The sequence below is a fragment of the Phoenix dactylifera genome, chromosome 14 (assembly GCF_051530095.1).
Source record: "Phoenix dactylifera cultivar Ajwa chromosome 14, Ajwa_hap1_PhDact_Kaust_v1.1, whole genome shotgun sequence".
NCBI lineage: Eukaryota > Viridiplantae > Streptophyta > Magnoliopsida > Arecales > Arecaceae > Phoenix > Phoenix dactylifera.
The window spans coordinates 24,636,982-24,648,771 of record NC_143203.1 but is presented as its reverse complement, the minus strand read 5'-3'; the positions used below and the strand labels follow the sequence as shown (position 1 = coordinate 24,648,771).

Genomic DNA, 11,790 nt, shown 5'->3' with positions numbered 1-11,790 from the left:
AATGATAGCACGGATGATATTAATGATATGTAAATATATATCAAGAAATATATATTAGTTAGGTATCTCTAAGTTGGTGTTGGATGCAAACCATAAAACTAAATCTATCAGATAAAAATTGTCATTGGGACTCCCAATCATCAAAACAAGAGTTATTTCCTTTCTATTTTAGTCCAATCTTCCAGATTTTGAAGAGGCCTAAGTTTAGTATTTCTTCTCCTGCAGGTCACGAAAAGCCTCAGCGAGGATGGAGGTACTGTACAAGCCTAAATTCATAACAAACGAATGCTTTCCTTCGTATGATAGCAAAATTTATGTATAACAGCAAAAAGATCAGGCATGGCTGCAAACCAAAATATCGAAAACTTCAAAAGCGTGCGTGCCTTCTTAAACAATCAGCGTGTTTGTGGATGTTCGATACCTGAAAACAACATCATCAACCAAGTTTGTTCACATCTATATGTTTCCCTTCATCTCTAGCTTGCGTACTTCCAAGTAAATCCACCCTGCTGCACATTAGCTTTGAAGTAAATCTTGCGGTAAAGTTCATCTACTAGAGCTGTAGCTATCGGGATAAACTTGAACCTTTGACTCTTCGGAACAAACCATCAATCAACAATCTGAGGTGTCTCCTTTAGCTGTTTAAAATGTCCGCTTTGTTTTCGATTCATGATAAAACTCTATTGTTTTGTTGCATTTCATATATGCTCCCGTAGTTTTATCTATATTTGTATATATCCAATAACAAGCGGAGCTTAATTGCCTGCCAGAGTTGTGTTCGACAGTGCTTTTATTTGCTTGATCACCTAATCACTGAGCAGAACCTATCTATTTTTCTTTCTATAAATTGAATTGTGTTTCTTCTTTAGGCCTATACATGGTTCTTGCAAGAAAATATGGCTGCACAGGATAATTTTATCATCATTTGGAAAGACCAGAATTTGATAATTTAGTGTCAGTAGTTCGTCCATTGGTTCGCCATCTTAATTTAGACTCTACTGGCCTATGTAAGAATATAACTACGTATAGATGTAACGCAAAACCTGTGGTTGCTAAATCCAGGAATATAACCATTGGGATTAACAAATTTATTCCTCAAGTTTTTTTCTGAAAAAAATTGAGAAGAGAAGAAAAATTAGAAAGACTAGTAAGCAAGTAAGAGAAAAAGGTACATATGATAAGCAGAAAACTTATAAGATAAGAGGAGAGGAGAGAGGGAGAATGGATCTAGGAGCCTTCGTTATTTTTGGCACTTGTACAGATTACTTTTAACTAGGAAGAAAGCCCATACATTAAGACTAGAGAGGCCTTCTCCCTGTTGAGGAATAGTTTTATAATAGTTTTTATATACTCCTTAAGTCCATCCATCTACAAGCTCAAGCTTTTGAATTGGATTCTAACAAGGTATAAGAATCCATGATCCTCCTTGCCTACTGATATCTCCATTCCTTGCTTAACGATATCTCCATCTCTTGCTTACCGATATCTTCATGCTTCCATCTAATCTACATGTTATATCTTTTTAATTCCATCCCTCATGGTGTTAAGAAATAGTCTCACATTGGAACAGTTAAGGACTCTACTAATACTTATGTACACATCCACTTAGAAGCTCACGTCCAAGCTCTATTGATCTCATCATCTTCTCATAGTTTTCTTCTTGTTAAAAAGGAGAGATGTATTTGGACTTCTAAAGGGCAGTTAGGGGAATGGGTTTCTTAGGTATCCAAGGATTGGGTGATTGAATTAAGGATGGTTTGGACAATCAGATTAAGGATAAGATTTTTGGAGGAAGAGGATGAAGGGTTCTAAGGCTACCAAGGAGGAAGTTTAGGTAGGGTTAAGACATATGAATAGGATTTTATCTTGTAAGATGGACATGGGTGAGTTGGTAAGAATTGGTTAGACTCATCTAAAAGATGAGATTAGAAGGGCGAGGGAATGTAGAGATAATCATGATGATATTGATAGCTAAGAAGGTGCATGGCAAATGGTGAGTACTTGTTAGTTCATTTAGCTGATATATTTAAGGATAAGGCCTCTAACCATAAGGTAAAAAAGAATTTGGAGACAAGGACATATAGAAGTCTAAAAAAATAAAATGTAAGAGGATGTAGGAAGGATGATGCAAGGTGTTATGGTACTTGAATTGCGTATTGATATGAATGTAGAAATAGATAAAGTAGTATTGGTTAAATTAAATAGAAAAAGGTCAAATAGAGGTGCAGGGCTAGTCCATGAAAATTATGTATAGAAATTAGGCTTCTTATAGAATAATGGACATGTAACTTTGAAATAATTTTAACCTATTGGACCTAGAGAGCTATCATGGTATTGAGCTTATTTGGGATAATTTGGAAATACTGGAAGGGGCAAAAATAAAGTGGGTCCAGGATTGCTATGAGATAGTTTATTTTTTAAGACCCAATTGACATAAGATAGATTATGACAAGTTTAATCGTGTTTTATATTGGGCTTAGCTAAGGGTAATGAATTAGGCTGCTTAAGAGTTAAATTATGGTGGTTATAGGTTTGTTGGTTATAATCCAGACTTGGGTTGGTTATATATTAGGTCATGATGTGGGCGAAGTCTAAGTGATCATTTGTTTAAAGAAGAAATTACTAGATCAAGAAAAGGTTCAAGGATATTTGGGGATATGGGCAATCAGGTAATTTTCTTCTATCTTTTTTCACAATCATAATTGTAGCATATTCACTATAAAATATCAATATCAAAATATAAAGTGAAAATTGCTATAGCACTCCTATTATATTGGCTGATATTCATCATTATACAACTATAAATCACCGGAGATTTCAGCTATTTAAACTTTATTTCTTTGGCCTTCAATCACAGCCAAAGATTAGTTAGATAAACCAGGAAGAAAAGCATGTAACTGTGAATCATGCAAAAACAAGATTGAGACATCAATCTGCATCTCAGGTGACCCAAGGACCCTAGAAAAAACCAGAAGAGATGAAGGACCCCCAGCATCATTATTACCCAGGTTTGTATAGGCGGATAAAAGAGACAACGTCTTCACGTTCAGTTCACAAACCAGGCTGAGATAAGGGTGGAAAAATCTGTGGCCGCACCTTCTTTTTCACATGATCAAGCTGCCTCAATCCCTTTTACCTCTGTCTCCATTCTACACCTGTGCCTGGAAGCGGAAATGGTCCCTCCAACCTATTAATTACATGGGGACTCAAAGTTCCATGGACCTAAAAGGCTACTTCTTCCTTCCTTTAACCAGGTACTCCAGTCTCCAGTCTCCAGTCTCCAGTCTCCAGTCTGGGTTATCTGGGCCCAGAACTTGAGGCATACTCCACTGTTTAACCCGCCCCATCCACAGTGAAAAGGAAGTCAAAGGGGCAGTCACCACCCGCCGAGCTTTCCTCAAACCTGTATTCGATGCCCTTGTGAACCTCGTTTTGGACTTTTTTGAGTGCCCCCCATATCTGTTTGATCTGATCCAAAGATTAGATAACTCGAGATATCCCCTCAGCTGAGTCGCTTATACCCTTGCCTGGATTTGGCAGCGGCGTCCGGTCGCTTTCCTTGTCCCCAACTGCCATAAACTAAGTCGACAGTCTCTTCCCTCCTATTGAGACCTCTCCTCTCTTCCGTTCCTCATAAAATGGGTAGGTTTTTCCTTGTATGTGTGGTGGCAAGCCAAGAGAAAAAAAAGTCTCTTATTCTTCTGTCTTTGATTTGGTTACTGTGGATTGTGTTGTCTTTGTTTTACCTCCTTGTTGTTTTGGGCAGGCACGTGGTATGTGTCTTCTGTGTTTATATTCTCTCCCTTTCTGCTTTCTTTCCTTTCAGTAATCTCTCTCTTTTCGGCTATCCTGCATGCTGTAGATGGTTTTATAAGAATTATTGGAGGTGCGCCCTGAAGGTTTAAAACTTTCTGGAGTTTGCCTTGTATAAGATGAAGAGTATTATAAGAATAGGTTCTGTTGGAGTATAGGGTTTCCAAAAGTGTTTTAGAATGGAAAGAATCTCTATTTCCTGGCTTATCCTGTACTCTCTCCTTTTTCTTTGCATTCTTAGAAGGTTTTTTTTATGAAGGCTGTGCTTGTTTCTCTCTTTTCTTCTATATATGCAGCTTTGCTTGTTGAGAGACGGGAATTAGGGTTTGGAGGGGAAGCCGGAACGGCAGCCACCAACCATTAGGCTTTCTGAGTTCAAGGATCTTTGGAGGTTTATCTATCACTCGGAAGAAAATGGGAAGATCTCTCTCTCTCTCTCTCTCTCTCTCTCTCTCTCTCTCTCCCCCCCCCCTCCCCCCTAAGATTTGCTTAGCTTCAAGTTCATCTACATTGCTTTGCGATTTTATTGATCTATTTGTGGATGTAGCTGTATTGTTGGAGGATTTGGTTCTCCCACAGGTGATCATGGTCTTCTGTTCCCTCTGAAATATGTGGATTATCTAGTTGATCCGCTCTTTCTTCCCTGGGAGAAAAAAGGTTGGGCTTATTTATAAGGAGAGCACGTCGCCTCTTGATTTTTTATTTTTTTGAGCAATATACAGGATTAAAATCCCGGACCTTATTCTCCAAGGGCAAGCCCTTAAGGGAGAGGTTCCAACCAACTGAGCAAACAGTTGTTGACCTCCATTTTTTTGATTTGATGTTCCAGTTGTAATGGTTTAAAGAGGTGTAGAAGATGCGAGGTAGGCAATTCTTCTATTATTTTTGGATATTTTGTTGGTTACGGTTTGAACTTTTCTTTGAATGACAACTTGAATAATAGATTGAAGTTAGAATCATGCTTGACGATTATTTATTGTTTGTTTTTGGGCTTTTGGTTTTCCAACTTTTTGGGATATTATATATCAATTTTTCTGAAACCACTATCTTATATGAATTTGCAATCAGCAATAAGGCCTCAACATAAAGCCGCCGGAAGTGTCTTTCTTCCTCCATTACTCAAAAAAAAAGGGAGTAACAAAAAGGCCTAAACATGCTATGTTTTTCAGAGATCCTAAAGACCTTTTCTACAAGGCTCAGGTGCTTAAGATCATGGCCGACCAGCCTTCTGAGATGGTCGGATCCCTCTCTCCCAAGCTTTCTCTTTGGGAGATGTCTAGGGTGCAAACCTTGGTGGGGACATTGCCACCATATTTCTCAGGTACTCAGGATCATGATAGGTGTTTTTCCTTTATAAAATTTCAAATGGAATAATCTCATGAAGTTCTTGGCTTGCTATTGTTGCATTATATCATCTCTGATTTGGATGCTATCCACCAGTGGTGAATCAACATCTTCTTCTTAATTTTCATTTAATTGCGAAGACAGCTATCTTGTTACCTTGATCTTTGTTTTCGTGAAACTTATTTTAGAAGCATTGATAGGGAATCTCATAACCTGTGTCAAGGGGAAAATTATTGATTGATTAGAACTTATGCATCCTGCATTCTCATGACTCACATTATCTGTTTGCTTTCGTAACCTCCTTTTGGTGTGCGTGCTTGTGTGTGTGTGAGAGAGAGAGCGAGAGAGAGAGAACTAATGTTAAAAAAAAATTGATCTTAACATTTTTATTTTCTTTTCTGTTTCTTCCCCTTTATTGGAGGAATTGAAAGATGGGTTGGAGAGAGCTTCCTTCAGCCCACTCATGGATGGTTCTGGGGTTGGAATCAGCTGCCGACTCATTCATTCAAACACTCAGTAGAACTTAAAGCACTCTTCCACTGCTCAAGCTCACCGACAGAAATGGAAGGAGTTTTGCACTACTATGTGAATGAGTGAATGATGCGGGAGACTATTCCTTCCTTTCCATTCCATGCTTGGACTGAAGGGAGCTCCCTCTTTCTTCTCTTTGAAAACTTCCATTTTGTTTCTTTCTTCCGAGCAAATTGCACCTACCTCTATTTTTCTTGATACTGCATCCTCGCCCAGGAGGAAGATTTTGCCCGGAAAAAGTCTCGAGTCCAATGGCTCCATGAGATAGTGTTTTATCTTATTCTACTGTCTATTTTGTGCCTCTTTTCCTCATCCTCTCGTTTGAAATAAGTAGCTTCTGTCGATGGATGGTTTGCTCAATGTAGGGTCCCTTGGAGTACTCTTATTTAAGGAATGATATTAACTCTTCTCTAATATCAGTCTCATCATCCTGGCCTTTGTGAGCAACCTCAGAGGAATTCAGTAGGGAGTTAAAACAAAGTCTTCCCCACCTGATTGTGTCTCAGGTGTTTATTTTGTTTTAGGTGACATAGGAGTGTAGTTGCTTGGATGAAATTGATTAAGCATTTCTCTACTTGTGTTGCTAGTGGCCTTTTTGCATTTCTTTTGTAGGGACAACATGTTTGGGAAACCCTCAATTCCCTCCCTCTATTCTTTGATTTCAGAACAAAAACGGGCATCCTCTTCTTGTTTCTGCCACTCCGTGAAATGTGTGTTGAAGGGAGAGGAAAGAGTAACAGTCACCAAAACTAGTGCTTTTTTGTTTCCAGTCTCATCTTTGGAGATTTTTAAAAGGTCTAACTTTAGTATTTCTTCTGTTGCAGGTCTGAAAAAGGTTGAGGAGGGACTGAGTTACTGTTCTGGTCTACAGTGGAAGTACATCACTTCAGGGCCATGGTTTTGTTAATCTCGAGCTGATGCCTGTCTTTTTTTTGCTGATACCTGTGCTGCATAAAGTTCTTTATGAACAACGCTTTTTCTTTCACACATCTATAAATCAATGCACTCCTCCCTATGTGTCCCTCGCCTGGACATCTCTCTCTCTTAAACATTGCCTTGAATGTTGCGAACATAAATGGTTATTTTTATGTGTAGATTATGTGGTAGAAGTACATATCAACTGGTTATTTTATTTTATGCTGAGGTGTACTTGCCGCAAAATGAGTATCCTTTACCTTTAGAGACTGTACGTACAAGTATATTTTTTAACTGCAGCATGCTCTTGGGTGTTGTTCTAGTTCAATGAAATTAGCATGGTTTCTTGGAGTCCATGTTTTGTATTCTGTTTTTGAGATTTGTAATGGGTTTTCACTCTGGGTAAGGGACTTGCGAGATACGGATCAGGTGCCTATCAAAAGCCTAGTGGAGATAGGGTTCCTATGTAAAAGATATGCAATTCATGGAAGCTTCTCTGGAAGGGGAGGGTGTGTAAGCCCATGCGTGGTCTTGTACTTGAGGATTCTCTTGGTTTAATAGCTGATAGGGTTTTTAACTACTGTAATGCACTCACGTTGGGGTCATTGGAGCTCCTTGGCAAGAGTACTTTCAGGTGACACCATCTAAACCTAGCATTCTATCAAGCTCCACCTCCCATTTGCACATTCTTTCCTGGCCTGATATCATGTGATTACTTCTCTCCCACAATTTTCTTCCTCATGCTTCCTTTCAGAATATACAGAAGGGATGGCAGCCCCTTCCATTTTCTACCGTTTTCATTGTATCAACTTACAAGACAGACAGACATACATACATACATACATACATACATCTTATGCTTGCGGAACTAGTTACAAAATAATAAATTGTCTATAAAAGCTCTACGTTTTCATTCTGGGGCCAACGAAATCTCATCTCCTTTCTCGGTCAGATTCGATGCCCGGCTGGGACCAGATTAAATGTGACCTGAACGTAACTGCATTTATTCTCACCTCAATAAATGCAAATGATCGCTTCCAAAGTACCAGAACGTTGAGTCGATGAATGTAGCCGATGCACTGGTGGATGCTAACAGCTTCTGGATATTGTTTTTTATTTCCGTAAGAAAATATAAAATATATTAATAAATTTATTTTATTCTATTATCTGAGAAAAATGATAATTTCATGGTATCAAGCGCACATACAAGAAGTATAAGAAAATATAAAATATATAAATAAATCTATTTTATTCTATCAACTTAAGCTAAAAAAAAAAAAGGGAGGAGGTTTTTAGCATCTTTAGAGTTCCGTCAGATTAGGCTGCACAACTGCTTCATTCAAACAGGTCTTTTTTTTTTTTTTTTCCAGAGATGAGGTGCCAATATTGCAGGGTTTTGGACATGCAAATGTTTTCCTTCATGTGATATCAAACTTTGGCAGCTAAAGCCATGTTTCCATATAATTCATTGAGGAGTATGCGACTTTGTTATAATTAGGCAGCACAGCACGCAAAAAGAAACATTCGAATCTTTAGGACAAATAATCAGCACTCGCGTGTTTGGATTTAGAGAGTAGCTGTATTCTGGAGACAGCAAACCAAGTGATTTCTTAGCATAAATATGGGTTTTTTTCACTTTTTTTTGGAAAATTATGATGGGGAGGTTAGTTGGCAAGATTTTGTTGAAATATAATATATATTTTAATCAGAAGCCAGAAAAGAATGATTGGCAAGGTTTTATCAACGAGTAGCCAAAAAGAAAAGCTCACAAGCAATACAGGAACTTCACCAGCTACCAATCCCCGTGGTGTCTCCTTCACATGGCAAATTTTTTTTCCCCAGAGCTAAGCCATCATGAGGCTGATGTGGGAGCTTAGATACGCATGTCGGTAAAGCCGATTGAATGCAGGCGCAAGACCAAACAAAGTCTATCTGAGCAGGTGCTGCTGCGAGCTTCAGAAAGTTTTTGAAATATGTGTCCCATTTAAAGGGGAAGTTTCCTGTTACTAAGCGATAAGAGTATATGGTTTTAGGCTTCAACCTTCTACAATCTAGAGAATGAATTCCAAAAAGACATTCCCTTCTCCATTGCGAAGCATTTGATTGGTCGAGCAAAGCATGGTGGAAGAGCTTTCATTAATGGGCGGAGGATTCAGACTTTGCTCATGGCTGTCTGTTGGGTGATCTGTCTTTGTATGGGCAAGTTGAGATGGACCCAGAGAGACAGACTGTGGTGGGTGGTCGCTGTCTTGGCAGCAAAGGCTAAAGGTTGGGGGATATGGGAAGAGATTACAAGCAGGCCAAGCTCCAAAAGGTACGATGCAGTGATTTTTCTGCCTCATGTCCAGCTTTGTGGTAGGCAACATTCTTGAGTGGTGATAATGCCAGAGCTAGTTAAGATCGATGGCTAGCCTATAATTTTGTTCAAGGAAAATATAATATATTTAGAGCTAGTTTTGTTATTTTCATAGTAATAAATTGTAGTTTAACTGTTACATTCTTAAAGATAGTAAGCGATGGGGGGCGAAAAGAATCGTCTAGCCCACAGCTAAAACGTCGTCTAGTTTTGGCCCAATAAACGCCAACACCAACCGGTTGAATCCTCAATCCGGCCCAGAATCAGCTCGGCCTTGGACTCCGGCAAAAGCTCCCTCGGCCTTGGATATTCGCCAACCCGCTCCGACCATGCTCGGGGCGCCTACTTTAGTAGTATGCCTCGACCCTCGAGCTTGTGGCGCTCCACCGAGCACATCTTGGAACTCTGGGAGCCGAGTTATCCTCAGTACCCGTCTAGCCGACCTTGCTAAACGCATGACGCGACCTCTCAACGGGCTCAGCTTCGCCAACAACCGCACCTATGTGTGCGCCTACGCCCTCCTACGTGGCCGTATATTACAACACCATCGTGCCACGCTTCGATAGCTGGCCCTCAACAGTCAAAGGATAGCACCATGACTACTCCGACCATACTCTGCTGCGACTGTCAACACATTACCATTTTGGAGAACGGACAACACCACACGCCACCAACCAGCCGTAGCTGCGCGCCATTCGGCTCAGAGCCATGCCTTCTTATGATGAGGGCGGATAGTGCCTCCACCACCTGAGCCTCTCCACCGGGACTATAAATAGCCCAGTCAGGTAACTTCTAAGGGACTTTTTGGCTGGACCAAATTTACCCTACTCTAACTTGATCGTCGGAGGGCCCTCACCGAAAACACCGGTGAGGCTTTGTGCAGGTCTGCCGCCGTCATGCAGGAGGTGGCCCCCTTCTTCTTGCAACAACTAGCAGCTCTCTCGACTCCTCCGGCATGGTCACTCTCAGGCCAAATTTGAACCACAACAGTAAAATATTCAAGAGTGTATGGAAGGATATAATAGTTGATTTATAATTTATTGATTTGTAAACAAATTAACTTTGGAAATATAACTATCTTTTAAATCAATAATGTATGAATTGCAAGTTCTTGTGTGGCATTTTTAGGGGCATGTGAATTTGAAATAGCAATTTCAAATTGTTTATTATAGTTATTTTGATATGTATAGATTTAATTATAAATATTAAGTATTTTCACAGATATATTTTTTTGGCGAATCTGTTGATCAATTTCAATTATTCATTTTATAAAAATAATTGTTCTTATTTTGTAACGGGAGCAAGTTATATATGATTATGCTACTAAAGTGGTTGGATATATGAGTAGATGAAGTGAACTTTGCATTGCTCCAAAGTAAACCCCTCAGCCTCTCATAGAAGACTAAACTTGATCCCAAATATTTGATATAATCACCAAAACTCGATCATATGGTATCTGAGAATTCTGTGATATAAAGAATATTCAGTTTTTTATAAATATATTAGACTTATCTCTGCATGTCGGCATATCTCATCTTAAAGAAAGGTTCCAAGTTAATTTGCCTCATGAAAGTAGTACTCCAACTAAATTTCTCTAAAAAAAAGAATATGTAGACTTTTTACTCACAAAATATGTATTTTTCATAATAATATGTTGCATGAGAATGATAACCATAATCTAGGACTTAGCAGCACCTAGAGATTAGAAGTTTGATTTTTAAATGGTGCATCCACTTCCTCAATATAGCTACTTGTGCTAGATAATATTTCATATATTAGACTCGCCACCATTTGATTTAGAGCATACCAATGAGGCCTCCGAGTATAAAAAAAAATCTAGATTTTTTTTTTTTTTTTTAAAAGGAAAGCTAGTTATAGGGTGCGACGGTTATCACTCACTGGAGTATAGGATTAAGCTCACCGGATCTATCTTAGTGGAAATTTTAGGGTGATCTTCTGGTAAAGGAAAGCAATATGGACTATCCACGTTTTTTACAGAATGATATCCCTCTCCATAAATTTGATTTGATAAAATACTTAGAAAGATTACAAATAAATCGAAACTAATGAAGGTTGCATCATTGAAGATCAGCTGAAGAAAAATTCCTACTTTTCTTTCCAAAATAATAATGAAGAAGAAAGGCTTTCAAGAAAGTTGGCTTAGTGGTGGAGAACACGTTATTCTTGCACTACATCTATTAAGACTTAATGGTAGAAGGTCATGCCAACCTTTCCACTACCATTAGATTAAGTGCACTCCTTAATGGCAATAGTTCCGACATAATCTTACCATGATGGTATGGTCTAGCTGCTCGTAATTTAATTAAGTTTAAAAATTCTTGTTTCATGATCTCTGATCAATGAAAAAACAACCATCAGCTGCAATCTGTTTAATGGAAAATTCTACAAAGCAAAATATTCTATTTCAATGGAAAATGTGGCTGCGCTGGAAATACACATTCATTTCTATTTTATATCAAACCATGTCAACAACTTGGAACCAAACACGTTCTCACGTGGGGCATCTTAGCTGGGCCCTATCTTAACCATTTAGGTGACCTACTTGCACGTGCAGATGTACCTTTATGTGCAATACCTGTTTATGATTATGATCTAGAATTATCTTGATCATTTATATGCTCATCAGGGTATTATCTCCATCGGTTTTGTAGGATACTCTCATTTGCATCTCAGTCTAAACACTTAATTGGAAAAGCAGATGTGAACTTGAATAAATTTGATTGTCTTTCTTTCTTTCCTTCTTTCTTCTTTTTTTTTTTTAATAAAGAGGGAGACAAATCCACCTAGCCTTTATTAGAAAAGGGAGAGTT

At 38.7% G+C, this 11,790-nt stretch overlaps 1 long non-coding RNA gene across 8 annotated transcripts; it reads left to right on the top strand.

Moving 5' to 3' along the window:
* Nucleotides 1–3,441: 3,441 nt before the first annotated feature.
* LOC103705961 (uncharacterized) lies at nt 3,442–6,925 on the top strand. 8 transcript variants are annotated; one of them, XR_015973163.2, is made up of 4 exons: nt 3,636–3,773; nt 4,110–5,134; nt 6,354–6,421; nt 6,513–6,925. It is a non-coding gene; the product is annotated as an uncharacterized LOC103705961 (long non-coding RNA). The 8 variants fall into 8 exon arrangements; XR_015973168.2 differs by having other exon boundaries at nt 6,301–6,421; XR_016398360.1 differs by having other exon boundaries at nt 3,442–3,642; nt 6,354–6,925.
* The last annotated feature ends 4,865 nt before the right edge of the window (nt 6,926–11,790 follow it).